Source organism: Cydia fagiglandana, chromosome 8 (assembly GCF_963556715.1).
Source record: "Cydia fagiglandana chromosome 8, ilCydFagi1.1, whole genome shotgun sequence".
NCBI lineage: Eukaryota > Metazoa > Arthropoda > Insecta > Lepidoptera > Tortricidae > Cydia > Cydia fagiglandana.
In genome coordinates this window covers 20,034,815-20,045,221 of record NC_085939.1, presented here as the reverse complement: position 1 = coordinate 20,045,221, position 10,407 = coordinate 20,034,815, and positions in this window count along the sequence as shown.

Here is a 10,407-nt window from a genome sequence, read left to right as displayed (position 1 = left end):
AGATTTCTCAGTTGGCACTGTAGGCATTGTAGGCATCTTAGCTTTGATTAAGCACAATCTTATTTATATATTGGTATTTAATGGTGACAGCAGAAATATCTCTTGAAATAGAATCGATTCAGAATGTAAACAAAGATGATGGCTGTCATTCGCGATCCACATTCCACAGATAAAACACAGATGACACGCGATTTTCGAATTATTCGAACACAGTAGTGTTGCTAACCCGTGATTTTTCAAATTTGCCGCCGTTTGCTACTGACAAGATTTGCTTGACCCAGTATATATTTTACCTTCTTCTTCTTCCTCGCGTTATCCCGGCATTTTGCCACGGCTCACATAGGAGCCTGGGGTCCGCTTGACAACTAATCCCATGATTTGACGTAGGCACTAATTGTTACGAAAGCGACTGCCATCTGACCTTCCAACCCAGAGGGGAAACTAGGCCTTATTGGGATTAGTCCGGTTTCCTCACGATGTTTTCCTTCGCCGAAAAGCGACTAGTAAATATCAAATGATATTTTCGTACATAAGTTCCGAAAAACTCTTTGGTACGAGCCAGGGTTTGAACCCGCGACCTCTGGATTGCAAGTCGCACGCTCTTACCGCCAGGCCACCAGCGCTTCATATATAGTATATATTTATATATTATTTATATATTTAGTATATATTTTACCTTCTATTAACAAAACCACTGGATGTAGAAGGAAACCCACCATCAAGATGTTGACAATATTTTAGAACTGTATTCATTTTGTAGATAGACACGTAATTATTACAAAAAAATATATTTAAAAATTTTTATTCATTAATTTTAAATACTAAATAGAGCTAATTAGTTTAGTGTTTAAAGTTCAAGCCTAAACGCTCCAAGAGGTCACGTGATCTTGATGACTTCACGAACGCATAAATAAACAAACTGCTGCCAAAATTTCAGTCCTAGCATAGATCAGAAGCTGTAGTATTTAATTTATCTATCTTTCTAAAAGATAAGTATTACGTACTTAAATATATAAGCTATAATAATAAATAACAAGCTTTACATGTCTTCTGCAGTGCCTATGTGTAAAAGAACAACAATCAAGACCCTAGAGTATAAGAGTAAGCGGTCGTGCCGTAGTGCACAGCACGAATTTTAAAATTCACGAACCGCGCGGATATAGCCGCTGCCTGCTTACCCGCTGTGACTTCACCACAAGTCGTAGTCAACGAGTTGTTAGCATTAATTCAAAATGCCACCGTGAATTTGGATGAGACCAGCATCGTGCAGATCTGCAAGTCCAGCTTCCAGGAGGAGGACATATGTAGTGGCAAGGCGCTGCTCTACCAGACGCTCGGCAAAGCCGACGAAATGCCATTACGACGAAGAGATGGAGGCGTGAAGAGTCTATGGGACATCATCTCGGTGTTCAAGGGGACCGACTCATCAAACATGCCCTCTTTCGTGGTGAAGGACCTACATCGGCTACCTGTCGTCTCGTTGGCTAGGGTTGGGGGGTTGGGTAGACTGCTAAAGGATATCATTTTCCTGAAGGACAGTCTGGCTGAAATGCAGGCTAAGTTAGAGAGGTATCGAATAATACCATCAGTGAACTACGTTCTGAATTAGCATTAATACGTAATGTTAGTTCAGAATGTAGGTCAGATAACTCTAGCATAGCCGTGTGTCACGTTGCGCGGAATGCGTCCATCGGTTTCGAGTCCGCGAATTCGGATGCGTCGGCGATTGCTGAGCAGGCGACCGCTGACCCGCGCCTTGCCGCCTGCCCGTCAACGTCACCGGAGATGCGCACGTCATGCGAGAGTAGGTTGACCCCACAACGTTCCTACGCTGCCACTGCCGCTAAACCGCCTGCTGTGTCCAAGTCTAAGCAGCGGCCGAAGAAAGGGGTGCAGAACCTTCGTGAACATGTTCACAATGATCGGTCACAGCTGACTCTAAAAGAGTCGGGATGCGAGAGAGATGGCTTCAAAAAGAACGGTGGAGCAAGTGCGTTTTGGAGTGGAGACCCCGGCTAGGCAGAAGAAGTGTAGGCAGACCACCCGCCCGTTGGTCCGATGACATAAAGGAGACTGCGGGACCAGTCTGGATAGAGTGACCAACAACCGCTCAAAATGGAGAGAGATTGGAGAGGCGTATGCCCAACGGTGGGCGAGCACACGCTGAAGAAGAAGAAGAAGAAGAAGAAGGTGACCGTTCTAAGCCCGTTATAAACGCGTTGCTATATTTCTTGCTCACTCTTACCAGTCTGATAACTATTCGCTGGCTCTTTCTGACGAGTATTGCTCTCGCGAATAAAACGCGGGTACTAAGGAGATGAAACGCGGATGCTACGGGGATTATAGGCGGATGCTATGTGGAATCCCATTGGGGATGATGCGCGGTTACTACGGGCAACTCATTTAACTAAACCCGTTATGTACAATGTGGACACAGTGTAGTCACAAAACAGATAGGTACAGAAATCAATCTACATACAAAGCGCGCTCGAGCAACGCACACATAGACACTGCTCACGGACACGATATCTCGGACCGGTTGGGACCACTGCGAGCGCGAGTGCCATTAGCTTGAGACACGCGTCTGTGAACTTTTTTTGTGCAATAATGGAGAAACAAAAAGAAAAGTTATTATTACTGGTACAGTGGACGGTTGTTTTAAATTCAACATTAAACGGTGAATTGTCGTTTTTTAAGCTAGCAGTGGTTTCAGAGAGAATGCGAATGCGAATTTATTACATTGTACATGAGAATGTGAATTTATTACATTTTAAAATATAATAATCGTGCATTTCGCCAATCTCTAAGTCATCGCAAAATATTTTCTGTGACAAATTTTGCAATATAACAATAACATTGAAATTAAAATACCTATTTGAGTTATTAATGTTATTATTTTATATTTACATTCTTCCCGTTTCATTCTCAAAAATAAATCAAACAACTAGATACGAGATACGATACGATAGATACGAGTGTCACTAACCACGATAGTTTTTTGTGCATAACCCTAGAGCGACCGCCGAGCGTAGGTATGAAAAGTAAAGTACATAGATGTGATTGACTTCTGTACTTATCTGTTTTGTGGTGTAGTGGGCATAATAGGCCGTATCGCGTTACATTCCGTGCCTGATACGTTCATAGCACGGTCATGGTATGATACGGTGTAGTGGGCAGAGACCTTTAACGCCTCGTCTTTGCTCGGGAATCTTCGGGAGCCGTCGCCGACGCAATGCATGGTGCGGGGCGCGGAGTAGTGGGGCCGGCAGCGGCCATTCTCTCAGCAATCTTGCGACGGACGGTCGTGCCCGTGATATTTTACATCTATCTATGTATCACCAAAGTATTTAATTATACGTGCATGTATTGGACTACGAGTGTCATTTAACTCACCTCGTCCAGGACCCCAAGATCTTCTCGTCCACCCCTACATGCGTGGACACATTTATACAGGGTGGCCAAATAAGAGGTATATACAGGATGATTCAGGAGACGTGAGCAGGACTAACACTGCACATTTCGTAAATTATAAGCAACTGCTTCGTATCAGTATTAGTGAGGTTAACGTTAATTTTCTAGTCATGTTGAAAAAAAAAGTAAACAATTTATTTACCACATGCGTGGTCACTCTAAAATTAGAATACTAAACTACCGATATTCTGTGTCAAATTGAATGTCATCACTGTCATCACGGTCTGGTTACTTTTGAAAACTCGTATCTCACTCAAGTTGACAGTTTATTTTCTTCGTAATCAAAATGCTGTCATTACGGTTAAAGAGGTTTTATGTTTATTAATTAGGTCTTGTAGGGTGACCATTACTGTAGAGAATTAAATTTGCCCTCACCAAAAAGTTAAAAAATAGGAAAAAGTGTGGTTGTTTCACCTAAATACGACGGCGATCGATCAATTATCAGTTACTGAGCGTGCAGGATTAGTCCTGCTCACGTCTCATGAATCACTCTGTATATATTTTTTTTTTTATAATAAACTGATCGGCGATTGGCTCTAGTCACACCTGATGGAAAGTGAAGACAGAGCCTAAGATGTAGCTCACCGGTTCAGTAATAGCCTATTCACTCTAGCTTTAAAGAGACCGAGGTCATATTTTTCAGGGAATACAGATGCCGGGAGCGCATTCCATTCCTTAGCCGTCCTTACCAAAAAAGACGAGGCAAATCGTTTTGTGCGGACAAATGGAATACTAACCACGAACGGGTGCATTCGCTCCCCGCGCCTGGATGTCCGATGATGGAAAGGGGATGGTGGGATCAGGTCATGCAGCTCTTGTGCGCACTCTCCAGAATGCGGAATACACTTTATTTTTGAAATTTTATTCTATAAAAAATAAAAAATATTAAGTATTCTTTGTTAAATATAATATGTAGGGTCAGCAATTACACATGGAAAATAATGTCAGACATGTCCACCTCTAGCAGCATGGCAGATGCGAACCCTTTTCATCGCGTTTTTCATCACTTTTTCACACATTTCTGGCGTTATCTCAGCGGCAGTGTTTTGAATATTTTGTTTTAATTGCTGAAGGTTCGTTGACCTATTAGCATAGACACGTCCCTTTAGATAGCCCCTCAGAAAAAAGTCAGGAGCTGTTAAATCAGGCGATCTTGGGGGCCAGTCAATGTCACCGTTTCTCGAAATTAATCGACCGGGAAACGTTATTTTTAATGTTTCTATTGTAACTCGTGCCGTGTGACACGTGGCCCCGTCTTGTTCCGTCGTAAAACGCTCCATAATAAATTTGCCGTATCTACACAAACTAATTTTCATGCAATAACTGTCATATTTACCGCCAAAATAAAATGGCGGCAAAAAAAGTTGTATACCTTTTAGTTGGCCACCCTGTACATTTCATTGCATATGTATTTTAACTAAAAAATAGACAAATTGAATAATATTAATTGAGATTATTTTATTACATAAAATTAAAATTATTTTGAAAGTTTATGAAGGGCGTTTTCAATTGCGAATATTAATAATTCAACCTTCGTTAGGTTAACAGGATCAAAAATGAGTAGATTTTTGAACGATTCGTAACATACTATATTTTAACATTGTTGTTTTTAGAGGGGAGAAAGTGTGACGATCTTGTCATTAAGCGGGATTTACATTACGAAATTAGTGTCATGCATGTTGAAATCAGTTTCACGAAAGTAGTTTCGATATATGCGGAAGTAATTTTGTGAAATAATTAGTGTCGTGAAATTCACAGTATAGCAGTGACCATGGCCGCATCAGCATCGAAGCTACACGTCCGCAAAGCGCAGACACTTTCGCGACACTAAGTTTTCACGTCGCATTTACACTACGAAATTAGTTGCATGACACTAATTTCACCAAAAAATCGCGCAGAGCACGAAACTGATTTGCATTCGTGAAATTAATGCATGCATTATGAAAGTACTAAATTACACGTGAAACTGTTGGTAAAACTAATGTCACGAAACCAATTTCATGACACTAATTTCGTAATGTAAATTCACCTTTATGTGTATGGTGGCGGGTAGATTATCTTTTTCATAATAAATTACGGCGCGATTCGGGAAATGAAATAGATCTCTACTAGATCTCAACAAGTTACGATATGGATAATTTAACGATATTTGTAAGATAGATAGGTATGTCAAATTTGACGTTTCCGCGATTCTGGAGGTCCTCTTGAACGATTTCGACAAGTTATGACTTAGATATCCAAGTCACATCTAGTCGATATCTATTCTATTGTAAATCTAGTTGATCTCTATATCGTTTCTAGATCTTGTGATTATCTCGTTTCCCGAATACGCGTGTTAGTCTCTTTCTAACCCAGGCCTTTCATTCACGTCTCTTTAGAATTGAAGTAACAAATGAAGGTAGTACGACGATTTCCGGCTTGCTGGGAAATAGTTCCTGGAAAAAATCTAATTTGACTGGCTATTAAATTTCATTTGTTTAAGTTAGGTGCATATATGTCCGTCTTTAGGTCGCAGGTTTACAATACCGGGTCTGGCAAATACAATAAACATAAATTTTACTTCTCAAACGATAACACCTTTGTTCAATAACTTTTAAATAATTATTATGTAATCTTTAGACTTCCAATTTTTCATACAAAATAAATAATTATTGTCTTCATCGTCAATTCGTCTGTGTAATTGAAGTTGCTTGTCACGCTTTAAACACGCCTTATATTCCGTCTTCTTAGAATGAGCTGTTAGAGCTAAAAATCAAAACACAAGTTATTAAGTTGCTGAACAAATGTTGGTCAGTTTAACGAGTAGGTACCTAAAGCCTGCAGTTTAATTTTGCTCCTGTTACAGGCCACACCCTGTATACTAAATTTGAACTAAGGCTTCAGATACACGGACGCGGATACGTGCCGATCCGCTGTATGAGCAAGACAGCGCTAGGAAAATTATATAGCGATGTTCCGTTTGCACACCGCCGCGGAGAGCGGATCCGCGTCCGTGTGACCTTACCGAAAATTAGTTTAGTAGTTTCCGAATAAATAGGCTATGACAAACGGACAGACGGGCGCACGACTGATCCTGTGAGGGTTCCGTTTTATCCTCCTCCCAAAAAAAGCATAATTTTAATTGTCTTTTCTGTGTTTTGCAGGCATTCCCAGAGGTGAATCGGCGAAAGTGGAGGACCCGCGTGAAATCGCCTTTTTACAGAATATCATATCATATCATATCATATCATATCATATCATATCATATCATATCATATCATATCATATCATATCATATCATATCATATCATATCATATCATATCATATCATATCATATCATATCATATCATATCATATCATATCATATCATATCATATCATATCATATCATATCATATCATATCATATCATATCATATCTTATCTTATCTTATCTTATTTCATCTTATCATATCATATCATTTATTCAGTAATGGTCATACATTGGTCATATAAAACCTTCGAGCGACACCGGCTTCCGACACGTCGGAAGGGAGGGGCCCAAGCGATATCTCGCCGTACAAATCTTTCTGCCATTTTTCGCGGGGGGAAAGGTGCACACAGTCGCATTTCTCACACACTTACATACAAAATCCAATCTGTAATGACTGACACAAATACATAGAAAATGACACACGTCAAAGACAAATCTTGCAAACCTCGATCTCTTTTTGTGTACGGACGAGTGACTAGTGTCACAACACGCACACTAACACATTTTCGTTGAAGTATGTCATTGTATTCTGAGAGATGAGAAGTCGGATTTGTCGCTCGATCGATCCGCAATTTGTACTGAGCGAGCAAAATCGATAAATCCAACAATTACTTGAGACTATAATATAATAATTGTATTTAAATGTAATTTAACGTATGATATGTAAAAAAAATATTACATGTGAAATGTAACACTTTCTTTTTGTAAATTTGATGTCCCCGACCTCTTTTTATAGCAAAAAACCGAGCAAATAGGCATTTTTGTGCAGCAGTGTTCACGCGCGCGTCTGGACTCGGTCTAGTGAAAAATCCAAGTGCAACTAGTTTTATTACCCGCGCTAGATTAGATTGACGCGCTAATCTTGTACCTCGGCAGAGGGGAAATAGTGCGAATGCCGCCTCCCTTCCGTGTTGCTCGAAGTATAAAACGCAGTCGTTATTTTCCTCTCTGGATATTGGATTAACATTATTGAAAGCTGTTCTTCCCTATCGTAACCACATGGCTGAGGGACGTGACGAATGTGGACACTTCACCAGTGCTCTCCAAGCCGCTCTGCCCTGGGCCCAGTGCATGCTAGATATTCTGTCCGCCCAATGTGTGGCCATACTTCCGTCCCTACGCTTCCTTGCCATGCATCAAAAAAATTTTGACACAATATGTTGTATATCAACCTATGCCCCTACGTTTGATTTTATTCGATTATTTGATTATTACATTAGGTTAAGTTAGGTAGGTTAGGAGCATTTATTTAAATTTATTATGAAATCTGTTTTTTGCTCCAAATTCTTTCAATAACCAAAAACTCCCAAAAAGTCTAGTTAATATACCAGGCCACACCCGGTATGTAGGTACATCAAATCATGGAAAAATAGTATCCATAATCTAGAGAGGAAAATAGGGAGATAGGGACTAATAAGTTTGTATGTAGCAACGGCCATCCCCTTTTCTTTAATTTGCGACTCCAAATAGAGGCTTCTTTTAATTAGCCCTTTTAAATCTTATAGATATCCTTCGATGTTAGTTTCCCTTCTATTTTGCGCTCTTTGTACCCATTTCAATTCAGGGCGTGTAGCCAACGTGCCAATCGTTAACGCTCCGTAGCGTATCGTAGTCGTCTCTCTCTATCGCTCTTCCCCACTGGTGCGACAGTGAAGTTGCGTTTTGCGTTTCGTTCGCTACGGAGCGTTAGCGATTGCACGTTGTCTACGCACCAAGGTGTTCTTTTAGAATTGTCCTCTCAACGCATTTTCGGCTTTCCTGCTAGGCCTGACTCTTCCCAAGGTCACTCTCCCTCGCTCCTCCTCCCACCACGCCCACACAGATTGCACATTACGGGCCACACACCCAGCCCACTCCCACTTCAGATTCGGCTTTCCTGCTAGGCGTGACTCTTCCCAATGTCACTCTCCCTCGCTCCTCCTCCCACCACGCCCACACAGATTGCACATTACGGGCCATACACCCAGCCCACTCCCACTTCAGATTCGGTTTTCCTGCTAGGCGTGACTCTTCCCAATGTCACTCTCCCTCGCTCCTCCTCCCACCACGCCCACACAGATTGCACATTACGGGCCACACACCCAGCCCACTCCCACTTCAGATTCGGTTTTCCTGCTAGGCGTGACTCTTCCCAATGTCACTCTCCCTCGCTCCTCCTCCCACCACGCCCACACAGATTGCACATTACGGGCCACACACCCAGCCCACTCCCACTTCAGATTCGGCTTTCCTGCTAGGCCTGACTCTTCCCAATGTCACTCTCCCTTGCTCCTCCTCCCACCACGCCCACGCAGATTGCACATTACGGGCCACACACCCAGCCCACTCCCACTTCAGATTCGGCTTTCCTGCTAGGCCTGACTCTTCCCAATGTCACTCTCCCACGCTCCTCCTCGCACCACGCCCACACACATTGCACATTACGGGCCACACGCCGAGCCCACTCCCACTTCCACTTCAGTTTCGCTATCACAATATTTGTAATATGCCTACTTGAATTTTTTTTTCTTTATCTTATCTTATCTTTCGCACCGGCAGGCTACCTGATGGCGTACAACGGCAAGTGTCGCGAGGACATTCCGGCGCTGCCGACAGAGCCGCCCTCTGGGCCGCTCCACGATTTAGACGTAAACATATACAACGACACTGTAGGTGTAGGTGCAGACTTCTCTGAAGAGGACGACTTCGCCTTCACTACCACACCGACGCCGGAAACTGACAAGGTGTCACGAATTCATTACTTTTGATTACTGAGGGCCTACCGCGAACCACGTTGGACGTGTTGCCTCCCTGTCACACTTACGAACGAATTTACAAGTGCGACAGAGAGGCAACGCGTCGAACGAGGTTCGCGGTAGGCCCTCTGATTCGGGTAGCTAATAGCGTTAAAAGGAAAGTAATTCTTTGTTTTATTTTTACTATCATTAATTCAATACAAAAAACCCTGGTTTTTTTTATATGCCCACTGCCCGTTAAAAATGGTGCTACGTGGTATATATGTCGCAGTCGGATCGTATAATCCGCCGTATTACATTACGGCTAGCCGTTTTCAAAAACAGGGGCGTTTTGAAATGCGGCGGTTTAACGATTAGCCGTATTGAATGCGGCTGAATGAGAATCCGCCGGAATGTATTCGGCGCCATACGTTCTTCAACACGGCTAGCCGTAATGTAATACAGCGAGTCATTAGCCGCCGCTTTGACAGTTTTTAGTTCCCATTTTTAACACTCGTGGCGCTGCCTGACAAACGCTGGGGTGTCCATCAAATTGAGTTTGTCGGACTGTATCTTTTCAAAAAAAAAATTCCTTCGCAACTTAACTAGACGGAGCCCCGCTTCGCGGGGCTCCTATTTCTGAGCGGTTTGCCCTTCGGGCATCTGAAGCTACCTAACGAACCTAACCTACCTACCTATTGATTAAGTGAGACGTCCGTGAAAACATTACACTTTGGGGAAAAAAGCGTAGGTAGGTAATTAGGTTAGGTTCGTTAGGTAACTTCAGATGCCCGAAGGGCAAACCGCCCAGAAATAGGAGCCCCGCTTGCGGGTCTCCGTCTATTTAAGTTGTGAAGGAAATGTTTTGGAAAAGAAACACATGTAGTGCGGTGGGACCATGGTAGAAATAAATTAAATTGCAAACATTGTCAAACTCCGGTTACGTAGGCGACCGAAAGAACTGGTCACTCTACAATGTACGATGCGGCTA